The sequence below is a fragment of the Prionailurus viverrinus genome, chromosome B2 (assembly GCF_022837055.1).
Source record: "Prionailurus viverrinus isolate Anna chromosome B2, UM_Priviv_1.0, whole genome shotgun sequence".
In the NCBI taxonomy this organism is placed as follows: domain Eukaryota; kingdom Metazoa; phylum Chordata; class Mammalia; order Carnivora; family Felidae; genus Prionailurus; species Prionailurus viverrinus.
The window spans coordinates 40,243,487-40,257,442 of record NC_062565.1 but is presented as its reverse complement, the minus strand read 5'-3'; the positions used below and the strand labels follow the sequence as shown (position 1 = coordinate 40,257,442).

Genomic DNA, 13,956 nt, shown 5'->3' with positions numbered 1-13,956 from the left:
CGAGACAAAGCACCAAGCTGTGCTGGCTAGCAAGACTTCAGAAAGAAGAGGACATGGAGTTAGATTCTGAGTGATGGATAGTCACCAGGCAGAGAAGTGGTAGGAAGTCTTTGGGGGGCACTTGTTCCTTCTACAGAGCTGAACTGAACCCTGACCGTGGTGTTGGGCATTGGAATACAATGAGGACCCAGAAGGCATTCCTGCTGTTTTTAACTCACCATCTAGGCATGAAGAAGAGGTGGGAATGAACACGATGAATTCAGGGAAAGGCATGTGTCTGAGCTGGTCCCTAAGAATCCATCCACGCAGTGTTGGGGTACCCACTCCTTATCTTCGGACTCTAGGGCTGTTTCCACTGTTTCCTCTATGCCCCCCACCTCAGTTCTCTTAGGGACCAGACATGGGTGAAGAGAACTGGATCTCCCAATGCATTCCTTCAGAATCTTCTGTTCTTTCAGTCCCTGGGCTCCTTGGAGGGATGACTGACACAACATCTGATGAATTCATTCACCACCTGTTTGCTATGGTCATAACTCTGTCTGCACAGGCTAGATGTTGGGGATAGTAGAAGCCAGAACTTCCACTTTGCCTGGAATTTGGAATCAAAAGCATGTCTGAGAATTCCGGTAGGGTCCTAGTCCTTGAGACCATGATCTCCGTGGTCCTAAGTGCCTCCTCTTTTCTGTTTCCTTACCTGAAGGGTTCAGAATACCAGTTAACACTTCTATAGTACTGTCATAATATGGTACTAAATGTTTGGGGTGTAATGTCTCATTTAATCATAAGTCCTATGAGGTAAGCAGTAGGCTTATCTCCATTGTATAGATGAGAAATCTAGGCACAGAGGAGATAAGTCATTTTTCTTTTATTTTTTTAAGTTTATTTATTTACTTTGAGAGAGAGACAGCGTGAGTGGGGGAGGAGCAGAGAGAGAGGGAGAGAGAGAGACAATCCTGAGCAGGCTCTGACTGTCAGCACAGAGCCCGACGTGGGGCTCGAACTCATGAACCATGAGATCATGACCTGAGCCAAGACCGAGAGTTGGACGCTTAACGAACTGAGCCATCCAGGTGCCCCAATAAATCATTTTTCTAAAGAGTACACCAGAGGGATACCTGTGTGGCTCAGTCAGTTGAGCGTCCAACTTTGGCTCCGGTCATGATCTCACAGTTCGTGGGTTCCAGCCCCACGGCGGGCTGTCTGTTGTCAATGCAGAGCCCACTTCTGATCACCTATCCCCTTTCTCTCTGCGCCTCCCCTGCTTGCTCTCTCTCCCCAAAATAAATAAACATTAGGAAAAAAAAGTACACGAGAAATAAATGGCAGAGCTGAGATTGAAACCCAGGGCACGTGACCTGGGAGCCCCTGTACCTAACCACCAGACTAGCCTGCCTCCTTGATTGACCACATAGAATGTCCACTTGATGGGTCGCCTAGGTGGCTCAGGCGATTAAGCGTCTGACTTTGGCTCAGGTCACAATATCGCGGTTTGTGAGTTCGAGCCCCGCATCGGGCTCTGTGCTGACAGCTCAGAGCCTGGAGCCTGCTTCTGATTCTGTGTCCCCCGCTGTCTCTGGACCTCCCCTGCTCATGCTCTGTGTCTCTCAATAAATAAATGTTAAAAAAATTTATTAAAAAAAAAAAAAAGAATGTCCACTTGAGCCAGGGACTTAGGAGTTTCCAAAAGGTCCTGTGTCTTGGGTGGTACAGAGGAGAGAAACCTTTTAGCTGAGCATTGGTGCTGGTAATGGTTTACCTGGAGCCCCTGCAGGTCTGGAGTAGGTTTGTAAGGACTACACAGAGCTGGTATGCTTTCCTTATGGCCCTGTGTGTGTGTGTGTGTGTGTGTGTGTGTGTGTGCGCGCGTGTGCGCATGTGTGAGTGCATGTGATTTCTTGAATAAGCCTCACTCACTGAGAGGAACAAACAGGTGTGATGCAAGGAAGAAAGCAACATGGATGTGATGTGCCAGAATCTGGGGATGTGGGAAACCAAGATACCTCTTTTGCTGGGAATCTTTGAAAATAGCAGAGACTTTTATATTTGAAGATTCCAAGAGGAACAGTCCATCTTGGTAGCTGAGTAAGGAACATGGTCAAGTAGCAGAAGCAGTCTTAAGATGTTCCCCTGTCTTCCCCACAGAGGCCGTACCCCAAAGCCACATCTGTGTATCTGACCCCATCCCTCCAAGCAGGCTGGGACCTTGCCCATGATGGGAGCCAGGCCACAGGGCAGAGGTTCCATGGGATTCCAGCCACCTTTCCATTACCTTTCTGAAACTCTAGGTTTTTCACTAGAGCCCTCTGCACGGATCTGGGGAGGCCTGAAGTGGTCCTATGCCTGCAGTCAAACCACCTTGTGCATCTGTCTTGGGGGAGGGGGGGATGGGTGCTGATGCTGGCAGTTAAGGGTAGTGGGTGGCCACATCAAGATAACAGGTTAGCGGGTTGTGACATTCAGAACTATATAGACCTCCAGGCGACTTTTCTGCCACACATACTTTTCTCCCTCGTCACAGGGTAGGGTGCAGGGTGCGGTGGAACCCTTGGCATGCCCAGCCCCCTGCCCAGGCGCTTTCTTGGCCGAGGAGAACAGGTTGTACTCTTGAGAAACCACAAGAGGAAGTTTAGGGAGGGTTGGGGGTGGGGAAAGTTCTGGGGCGCCTGCCAAGTTTCCCTTTCTCTGTTCAGAAGTAGGTATGTTTATTTTGGTGTGTTTCTCTTGCCCTCAAAGACATTTAAATTTTAAACCCTCCGAGTTTCAAAGAGTTGTCAGGACCTGCCCCTGTTACAGTGGTGGTGGCGGTGGGGAGTGAGGGAGGTTGGCCAGAAGCCTCCCAGGAAATGGGACTAGAGCAAGGTACCCTTTTGTTGGATTTCACCTGGGATTCTCACTGGTTGGTAAAGGCCGAGTGACTTCAGAAGGCCTTCTTTTCTCCCTTTCTCTGCTCTTTCACCTCTCTCTTCCCCAAAGCATTCCCTCCAGCCCTAAACTCAGAGAAATGTGCTTATGGCCACTTAGGAGCTGCATTATTCAACCAGGAATGGTCCCAAGGGTTTTACTTGCCTTATCTCATTTGACATTCAGCACAACACCAGATGGTAAATACCTCTAACCCCATTTACAGACGAGGAAATTGAAACCCAGAGAGGCTGAGAAACTTCACCAAAGTCACACAGCTAGTAAGTGGCAGAGCCCGGATTTGAACACTGGCCTATTTGATTTCACAGCCTGTGCTCTTGACATTTAAATTAACCCCCAAATCAGAGCATCAGCGTATATCAGACCCTGAAGAGCAGGAGGTTGAGATCCAAAGAGGCTTTTAAAACGCTGTTGCTAGGGTAGGGGTGGCTTAGGTATAGAATTGGAAGCGATTCCTTGGAAATTAATATATTAACAAAGGATCACCATGTGAAGAAAAGATATAGTGGGTGAGAGGTTGAAGTCAAACTCTGGATGGTTGAATAAGAAGATTTAGGAGGGATATTATAGCTGTGTTCAAATATTTGAAAGGGTGCCTTTGGAAGCCCCCAGGTAGGGGGTGGGGGACTGGTAGAGGCAGATTTCCAAAAAGCATAAGAACTTTCTAGCAAATAATTGCCTAATCCTCGTCTGAAGAAGTGAGCTCCTCGTCTAAGGGAGTCTAGGGCACATGCGTAGGAGGGGCTTCTGTTAAGCTAGGAGAAGACCTCAAAGCTTCTAACACCTCCAGACCTCCCATGTGATTATTCACCGGCTTCCTTCCCCCTTCTGGGTCATCCCTTGGCTGGCCGGGCTCCTTGGCCCATGATGGTCCCTGTCTGTCCACCAGGTGGGGCTGTTGCCCAGAGTGTTGTCCACGGACTGCTAAAATTGGGTAAAGAGCGCCATCTGGTCCTTTAGCCGCCAGCTGGTTTCATGGGTCCTCTCCCCAATCCCATCCCCAACCATCTACACACCAGGGCCCAGGGAGCCACTTTTGACCCAGTGCAACCCCCATAAAATGCACTCTTAGTCTCCCACCCTGGAGCCCCTCCCTCCCACACCTTTTCCCTATCCCTGACCTTCCTTTGCCCTTGAGCTAGAAAGACCCATGCCTTGAGAGCAGGGGGCCAGGCCAGTAGCCCTCGTGGGCATGGCTTTTCATACCCTTCAAAGGCATGCCATGTCATATCCTTTAAGGGGCCTCAAAAGCTGTGGCTCTGAAACCATTTGCCCTCAGTGGCCACTTCTCCCACCCTGCTTGAAATTCCCTGGAGACAGCCATCCTAAGATGAGAGAGCAGAGGCCCAGGCTTTGTCTAGGAACAAGGGGTAGGAGAGGGGTTGCTTGGTGCCCCCTTAGGCCCTTAGAAAGGCGTAGAGCCAGTGGCCCAGGCACCAGCAGGCAGGGCCCAGTGTGCACAGGGACAGAGTGCAGTTACAAGCCCTGTGGCCAGAGGGCACCATGGAGGGCAGGCCCAGAGAAAGAGGCCATAACAGGTAATGTTCAAAATATTTCATAACTCCTGTATCCCCCTCCAACAATCTTATGAGGCAGGATGCCCACTGTGTGGATGAACAAAGCAAGGCACAAGGGTTAAGCAGCTGGCTTCTATTCACACAGCTGGTCAGGGGCTGAGCTGAAAGTCTGACTTGGCCATTTGGCTGTAAGGTTTGTGCACAGAACCCCTCCTCTGTGCTTTCTCTCGTGGAGTGGTCAAGACAGTCAGCACCCATTAGAGAAACCACACCGGTTTGAGTCTGAGCCTGGTTCCTTCCTGCTTGCGTGAAACTGATTTCCTCATCTGTCAAGTGAGTATGACTCTAGTCCCTACCTCGCTGGGTCATTGTGGGGGTTAATAATGGCTGATATTGGGCTCCTGGGTGGCTCAATCGGTTGAGTGTCTGACCCTTGATTTCAGCTCAGGTCACAATCCCAGGGTCGTGGAATCGAGCCCTACGTCGGGCTCTGTGCTGAGCACGGAGCCTGCTTAAGATTCTCTCTCTGCCTTTCTCCCCAGCTTGTGCACTCTCTCTCTCCCTAAAAAACAATAAAGTAAAAAAAAATAATAATAATAATGGCTGATATTCCTTGAATGCATACTATATGACAAGTACTATCTTTTTTTGTCCTCACGGTATCTCTGCAAGGGAGGCACTATTATGTCTTTACAGACAAGGAAACTGAGGCACACAGTAGTTACACAGAGTAAGGAGCCGAGGCTTCAGAGCCCACCTTGTGCACTAGGGTGCGGACCACATGTATACATCATGCACACAAAGCCCTGCCGAGTGCCAAACAGGTCATAAGTCCCCATAAGTGACACCTCCATTAGGATGTTGTCCTCCTCATCGTCCTCCAGCCTGAGCTGCTGGCAGTGGGCATGGGGGCTATCCCAAAACAAAGAGACAGCCCTGGTTCCTTTCCTCACTGTCCTACCTATGACTCCATTTCATCCTTTCTTCTGCAATAAATACCAGCCCACAAGTTCTGGCCTGTGGTCAGACAGTTGGACAGAATACTTGAAATTGGGACTGTCCCAGAAACTCCCAGTTCTGGCCCCAGCTTTGTCTGCTCCAACTCGCCCTCCCTCCTGTCCTCTGTTCTCTTCCCTCCAGGCTGCTCCTCCTGCCCCTCCCCTGGGGGCTCTGAGTTCTGGGAAAGGAAGCAGAGCAGGGCCTCAGATGCAGACCTTAGGCTCCAGCTGGAAGTGTTGGAGGCTATGGGAAGAGGGGCCGGCGTGGGGGAGAAAGGATGGGGGCGCAGAGGGCCCCCAGGCTGCCTGTCCCCAGGAAGGCATCTGTCTATCCTTCACAGACTCTTTCCTAAGCTCACTGCTGGGGGCCGAGGAATCCGCTCTGGATAAGACCCAGGGGAGGGTTTACGCCTCTCTGGCAAGTGGCTATCACAAGCTGTCTTTGGATTATGGAGAGGAGGGAGGCCTGCTTCCTCCCAACACCAGGCCCCCGAGAGTCAAGGCTGTGTTTCCCCTTCCTTCCAGCTCCATCCCCTTTTCTTTAAACAGTATCTATTGCAGAACCACAAACTTGGAGGCTGTTCACATGTGCAATCTATTTTCATCACAGTGAGAGAGGATCTTGGGGTTACAGACTCTCAGAAGTACCGGGTAGCTGAGCATAGGCCAGAGTGTGGAACACTCTAGTTTTTACCAGGCCCTCTCCCTTTTCCTTCTAGTCAGCTGGTGCTGGTACCTGCTGGTGCTAGAGGCCACCTCTGTTTTTTCCTGGAGTTGACTTGATTCCACCTCTAGGACCAGGCTGAGTTTTTCTCTTGGGTCTCTCTGTCTCCAAGGAGACAGTCTTTTTCTGCTTGGGCCCAGCCTCTTGAGTTCTAACTCAAAAAAACTCTTTGCAACCACTGGACATGAGCTTAGTGCCTCCTGGGTCGTCCTCAGAAAGTCCTGCTTCTTCCCTGCCTTTCCTCTGACACAGTTTCTGGGAGTCATTTTTGGCATTCCTTGCGGGAATCTGTTGTGTGGATTTTCTCTGAACCTTCATTTCTTCCCAGGCACATGGCAGCAAACATATTGCAGATAATGATATCTTTTGCACAATACTTCCTTATGCCAGGGACTGTTGTGAATGCCTGTGGAGAGAATGTACCGTTAGTAGGTCAGTACGTTTATAAAAAATATGCGTGTTTATTAACTCATTTCTCACTCTCCCCAAGAATCCTGCGAGGTTCCCTTATTTTACAGATGAAGAGACTGAGGCACAGAGGTTAAGTAACTTGCCTGAGGTCATACAGCCAGTCCATTCTGAGAGCCTGGTAGCTGAAAGAACTCCGACCCGAGTCAGACTTTTCCTGCACGTTGTGTGTGCTTGTGTGTGTGCACTTGAGTGTGTGCCCACCCGCCAGAGGGAGTGTGAGAAGACCCCAGGTTCCCAGGGGGAACCCCAGGTCCTGTTGAGACGCTGTCTTGAACACAGCGTCAGGACACACAGAGCAGGCTGGTACATGCCTGGGCTGCCTCCTTGTGTGATGGTGTATTTGTGTGTTGCATCTCTGTGCGGAGCTGTGATGGTGTGGGTACACGTACCCCAGGCAATCCCAGGGCCTTCTCCATCCCTCAGTGCTCTTGGCCGGAGCTTCAAGGTTGTCTACTAAGCCAAGCGAGAAGGAAAGGAAGGAGCGAGAATGACCCAGCCCTGCCCCAGCAGGCAGGTCAGGTGTCACACAAGATCCAGGAAGCAGGAGTGGGTGGTGGCGATATGAGCTTTGCTAGGTGGGGCTGGGGCCCTGACCTATCTGGGGAGCCCTGGATGAATCAGCCCGACCACAGCCGCCCCATCTGTGGTGGTGGTGCACACCAGTTTTTCCTCCAGCTCCCCCTCCAACGCTCCTGTTCCTTTCCTTTCTGTCCCCCAGTCTCAGGCTTTGATCAGGGTGTGGCTCCAGGGTAGTGGCTGAGGGCACATCTCTGGAGTCAGTGGTTAAGCTGCGTCCTTGTGCTGGCCCTGCAAACTTTACTTTCGAGATACCCCACCCAGAAATGGGCAGCCACCCTGGCCCAGGAAGGATGCCACATGCCCTGTGCAGAGGACAGGCTTGCACAGGCCTAGGATCCTGGGCTCACCCACCTGGAATGTCCCTCCAACAACATCTGTAAGGCTCAGAGGTCTTGTTCATTCCTCATTTATAGCAGAGCCACATTCTGTGCAGTGCTGGGTTCAAGGTCAGTGTAAAAACAAATCCACCTCAAAATTATTATTAAAGTCTCCTTAAACTGCTCATAAAACACAGGATACATAGTTTAGGCATTCTCCCCCCCATCTCTGAGAATGTCCAGCATAGACAGTTATCGTTGGAACAGATGGCCATGTCCTTGGTAGAACATGATGTTGAGCTTGAGGTAAGGGATCACATTGTATAAATAATACCTAAGTTTCTCTGGTTGATTAGTATCCCTTCCAGTGGATACAATTGAATTTGTGATAGTTAAATTGGCACATTAAGGAATTCGGTAGGCATTTGCTCCTGGGTTCTTATGGGCTCCCTGGGCCACAGGAAAGGTTTGAGTGGCAGTGCTGGGGGAATCTGGAGGAAGGAGCAGTTGCTTTTGGGTGGATTAACCAGAAATTTCTTCTCAGAGATACCATTTGAGAAAATAAAAGAGTTGGGGTGCCTGGGTGGCGCAGTCGGTTAAGCGTCCGACTTCAGCCAGGTCACGATCTCGCGGTTCGGGAGTTCGAGCCCCACGTCGGGCTCTGGGCTGATGGCTCAGAGCCTGGAGCCTGCTTCTGATTCTGTGTCTCCCTCTCTCTCTGCCCCTCGCCCGTTCATGCTCTGTCTCTCTCTGTCCCAAAAATAAATAAACGTTGAAAAAAAAAAAAAGAAAAGAAAAGAAAAGAGGACTGGACTTCAGGAGAAATGATTCAGGAGCTGTTTTCTTTTCTTTTAAAGTTTATGTATTTATTTATTTATAGTAATCTCTACATCTAACGTGGGACTCCAGCTCATAGTCCCAAGTTTAAGAGTCGCACACTCTCCCGACTGAGCCAGCCAGGCGCCCCAGGAGCTATTTTATTTTATTAAAATAAATTTTTTTAATGTTTACTTATTTCTGAGACAGAGAGAGAAGAGCATGAGTGGGGGAGAGGCAGAGAGAAAGAGGGAGACAGAATCAGAAGCAGGCTCCAGGCTGTGAGCTGTCAGCACAGGGCCTGATGCAGGGCTCGAACTCACAAACCGTGAGATGAGTGACCTGAGCCGAAGTCGGTTGCTCAGTCGACTGAGCCACCCAGGCGCCCCATCCCCAGGAGCAATTTTAAATGGTGTGGTTTTTGTAATTTTTTACTTCTTTGAATATCTGAGTTTTTTTACTGAGAGCCACACTGTAGAAATAATCATTTTTCGATTCCTATTTCTATGACAATCATTAGGCTTACTTATTCTTTGTGTTGTGGTTGCTTCTTTCTAAAATAGTGGCTATCTCTAGAATCACTATTATTTTTATAACAATAATTATTTTTACTATGTCACTTCTTGTTATTATTATTATTTTTTAATGGTTTAAAGACTCCAGAGAGGTTGAGACATGAATGGCTGTAAAGAATGGAGAGGCCTAGGGTGCCTGGGTGGCTCAGTCGGTTGGGCGACCGACTTCGGCTCAGGTCATGATCTCACACTCCGTGAGTTCGAGCCCCACATTGGGCTCTGTGCTGACAGCTTAGAGCCTGGAGCCTGTTTCAGATTCTGTGTCTCCCTCTCTCTCTGACCCTCCCCCGTTCATGCTCTGTCTCTCTATGTCTCAAAACTAAATAAACGTCAAAAAAAAAAAAAAAAAAGAATGGAGAGGCCTGGGGCATTACACCCTTACAGATTATTGAGAATCCCAAAGAATTTTTGTTTTTGAAGGTTGTGGTTATTGACATTCTAATTTTAAATGAGAAATTAAAAGGATATGAATTCATTTAAAGTAACAGTAAAAAAAACTCACTGCGTGTGAATGTAGCATCCTATTTTTTATAAAATAATTATATTATTAAATTATTAAAAATTAGTGGAGTGGGGGCACCTGGCTGGCTCAGTCGGTGGAGCATACAACTCTTGATCTCGGGGTCATCAGGGTTCATGAGTTCAATCCCCATGTTAGGCATGGAGCCTACTTAATAAAATAAAAATTAGTGAGAAGTGTGGCTTTATTTTACATTTTTGCAAATCTCCTTAATGCCTAACTTAATAGAAGACAGCTGGATTATCATGTCTGCTTCTGCTTTAATTTGTTGCAGTGTGTTATTTTGGTTGATATATATGAAGAAAACCTGGCCTCAGATACGTGGTTGGAAAGGGAGAATTTGTGAACTGGTTTAGATCCTGTGGCCCTAGTGGAACATAGAATGATTGGTGAAGAAGCCAAATCAACAGCGTTGGGTTGGGGACTTTGGACTTTATTTAGTAGGTAATGGGGAGCCACTTAAGGCTTTTGAACAAGGAAGTGACATGATCAGGCCTTTTTTTTTTTTTAACGTTTATTTATTTTTTAGAGACAGAACACACAAGCAGAGGAAGGACAGAGAGAGAGAGAGGGAGACACAGAATCTGAAGCAGGCTCCAGGCTCCAAGCTATCAGTGCAGAGCCCCATGTGGGGCTCGAGCCCATGAACCGTGAGATCGTGACCTGAGCTACAGTCAGACGCTCAACCGACTGAGCCACCCAGGTGCCCCTGGACTGTTTTTTGTTCTGTTTTTTTTTAAGTTTATTTTTTTATTTTGAGAGAGAGAGACAAATACTGTGAGTGGGGAGGGGCAGAGAGAGAGGGAGAGAGAATCCCAAGCAGGCTCCACCCTTTCAATGCAGAGCCCGACACAGGACTCATGAACTATGAGATCATGACCTGAGCCGAAATCAAGAGTCAGACACTTAACCCTACTGAACTACCCAGGCGCCCCGGTCAGACTGTTTTAAGATGATTTCTAGGGCAGTAATAGAATAGAGTTGGCAAGAAAGAGTCTACATGAGATGTAACAAGGATTGAAACTAGGGTGAGGCCAGTAGATATGGAAACAAGGGGGTGATTTGGCAAAATATTTTGAAGGTAAAAACAACAGAACTTAGTAATTTTTTGGTAGGAAGGTATGAATAATCATCTGCCCTGTGAAATTGCTCTGCCTTCCCCAGTTGAGCACCAGGCATCCTTATAAGATGAAGTATGTCATAGTTTTCTGCTTGCAGGCCGTCTCTCCTACTAGGCTACCATGGATGCCCGCAATAAATGAGAGTAGTCAGGACCACCCCAGAATGTTTCAGCCCATGTGGCTGGCAGAATGTTGGTGCCATTAATAGAAATGTAAAGCTCAGGAGGAAAAGATAGCCATTATCATTAAGTATTACTAAGTAAAGAAGAAAAGGGTAAGAGAAGATGTCAAGCTGTGAATAGAGAGAAAGTAGTGGGTGGGTCTTGAAATATATCATTCTGTTGGCAAGGAAGTACATTTTCCTGGGTAGTAAAGATGTGGGGAGAAATATAAAAACATCTAGGAGAGATCGCTCCACTCTTTGTTCTCAAGTAACTCAAGTTCAGTTGGGGGACTGTTTTTCAAAACTAGAAATGTTTTCATTTTAACCCATTTTATATACCCACGTACAAACACACATGTATGTGTATATCAAACAAACAAGTTCCACTAAGCAATACTTACCCTTACTTCAGATAAGGTCTTGTATTTTCTTTTATTCTGTTGTTTCTTTTTTCTTTTCTTTTCTTTTCTTTTTTTAATGCTGGTCATGATTAGCTTCATGACTTCATGACCCGGTAGAGTGTCCTAACTTGCAATTGGAAAAACACCAAGTGGGCGAGGTTTCACTGAGTATTTTCAAAGTTCTGTTAGCAACAGAAATAGATCGTCAAATACGAGGCAAACGGAATTTATTGGAAGAAGGTTAGGAACTCAGACACGCCAAAAAGGCTGGAAAAGCATGTTTGGAAATGGACAGAAACTGATAAAAGTGCCTGAGGGCTGGGCAGAGGGTCCTGCAGAAAAATGAGTGGTTACCTCTGCCTGGCCACGCATGGTGGGAATGGACGGGCTGGCCCCTCCCGTGTCTGTGGTGCAGGGAGGCAGGCTGGCTCCTGGATTTGCATTAGGGAAGAGGAGATCCCCCAAAAGGAAGTGGCAGTGCTGTAGGAAAGAAGGCTGGATGCTTGACAACCAAAAGAGAAGAGTCTAGAAAAGGCATCATGGCTTATGCTCATAATAAGATGTCTATCAGTGAGTGAGTGAGTGGTGTCCTTGCACACGAGTTGACCTACATGGTGGGCATGTTCTTGCCCAGCTGGTGGCCTTGGCATGTGGTAAACTTTCCTTTCAGAAAGCAGTTTGGCTACAGATATCAGAACCACATGCCTCCTTCGGGGAGAGGGCCCATGCTTCCATGATATTCTGACCCTCTGCCTTAGTAATTCTGCTTTCCAGGCTCTGTCCTAATTTTAAATAATTCCAAATGTGGAAAAAAAACCTCTGTGACAATTTTTATCAAAGTGTTATAGGCAGTAACACTTAGGTACAAAGATTTGGAACAACCAACATGCTTCACGATAGAACATGATTAAGTAAAGTATGGCATATCTAATAAAGAGAATATTAGGTAGCCATTAAAATGTCAATTGCAAAAAATATGTGCTACCACAAAAATTACTTTTGTAGTAGTATTAAGGGAAAAATCAGGATGCAAAATTGTACAAACAATATAGTACAACTATATATTTTACACGCACACATGTACATGCACACACACACACACAAGAAGAGACTAGAAGAAAATATACTGTAATGTTAGCAGTGGTTGTTGTTTTTGTTTAATTAATTTATTTTAAGAGAGAGAGAATGAGCAGGGGGAAGGGCAGAGAGAGGGAGAGAGAGAATCCCAAGCAGGCTCCCCACTGCCAGTGCGGCCTCCATGGGGCTGGAACTCTCGAACCTCGAGATCATGACCTGAGCTGAAACCAAGAGTTGGACACTTAACCAACTGAGCCACCCAGGCACCCCAGCAGTGGTTGTTTTTTGATGCAGTAGAACTATGCATGCTTTTTTTCCTACTTTTTTTCCGTTTTTCTAAACGTTCTGGTTCTGTAATAACATGAAAAATGTGATGGTCATGAGTCATGTTTCCCTAAGTATATAGAAAATCAGTCTTCTTTTTTTTTTTTAATTTTTAAAAAATGTTTATTTGTTTTTGAGAGAGAGATGGAGTTTGAGTGTGGGAGGGGCAGAGAGAGAGGGAGACACAGAATCCGAAGCAGGCTCCAGGCTCCGAGCTGTCAGCACAGAGCTCGACACGGGGCTTGAACTCTCGAACTGCGAGATCATGACCTGAGCCGAAGTTGGACGCTTAACCAACTGAGCAACCCAGGCACCCCCAGTCTTATTTTCCTAGTGTCTTTTCAGAGATAGTAGACGCCAAGTAAAAAGTTGCCATGAGGAACCTGGTGTGACAGCCCAGGGGAGATCCTGGTGTGGCCTGGGGAGCGACCACTGCCTCTGCCTCATGTTCCCAGCGAAGCACTGACTGCTGACCCTTCAAGTCCTGTGGCATCAATAAAACTGAAATATCCAGGCACCTCTGGGGTGGCCAACTCAGGTTGTCATGGTAATTGGGGGGGGGGGGTCCTTGATGTTAGACGACTCACTTTCAAGCCCCCGTCACCCATGGATGGGCACACAGTGGCTCTGAAGTGTGGGACAGGCATTTCTTTGAGGGACCTGGTTTCTCCTTGTCTATTTGAGCAGCTTGGGGCAGGGGCAAAGTAAGGTAGTGAGCGCAGGGAGTAGGGCTGTATCCCACAATATCTGCCTTCCCCAGCTCAGCAACAGCGAAGGAGGTGGAGTCTGGATTGAGCCCCAATATAAGGAATATGCAACAGCTGACTGGGAAGATCAAAATAAACAGCTGTGCCCCCAGGAGAATGAACTCCACATTCCATTCTCTGATCCCACCCCCAATTCCCACTTCTCCCAAGCGCCTTCCCCCAGCCACCCCCATGCGTGCACACTCAGCATCCCCATCCGCTAGAAGGGCCTCCCCTCAGCCTTGGCTTAGCTCCCTTAGAACCTTCCCACACCGCCCCCCCCTTAACCAGAGACTCCGGGGCGCTCTCCAGCTGTCTGGAAGGGAGTGAGTATTCAGGACAGGTGGCCGGAGACGGATGCAGAGGGGCCTCATCCAGGGCCCAGCTCCACCTGCCAGCCTCGGCCACCCTCAGACTCACACGTGGGCCCAGGAACAGAAGAGCGCCAGGCTGTGGTGGCGAGTCTGGGGAAGCTGAGGCAGGATCTGGGATGGTGTGGGATGGATGGGGAGGAGGATGTGCATGGGTGCTAATGGCCCGGTCTGCAAACATCTATCTGGTCAGCCCTCCCTCTGGGTGGGCCCTGCCCTCTGGGATCTCCCAGTCCAGAAGGGGAGCAGACAGCAGGTATGAGATGTGCCTCCTGAGGTGGTTTTTAGAAGCTCTGGGGGATGATCCCTCATCA

The 13,956-nt window shown here is 48.2% G+C and overlaps 1 protein-coding gene across 2 annotated transcripts in view; it reads left to right on the top strand.

The window, feature by feature from the left end:
- Positions 1–13,956, top strand: part of CCND3 (cyclin D3) — a 98,390-nt gene that overhangs the window by 907 nt on the left and 83,527 nt on the right. The window lies entirely within an intron of this gene.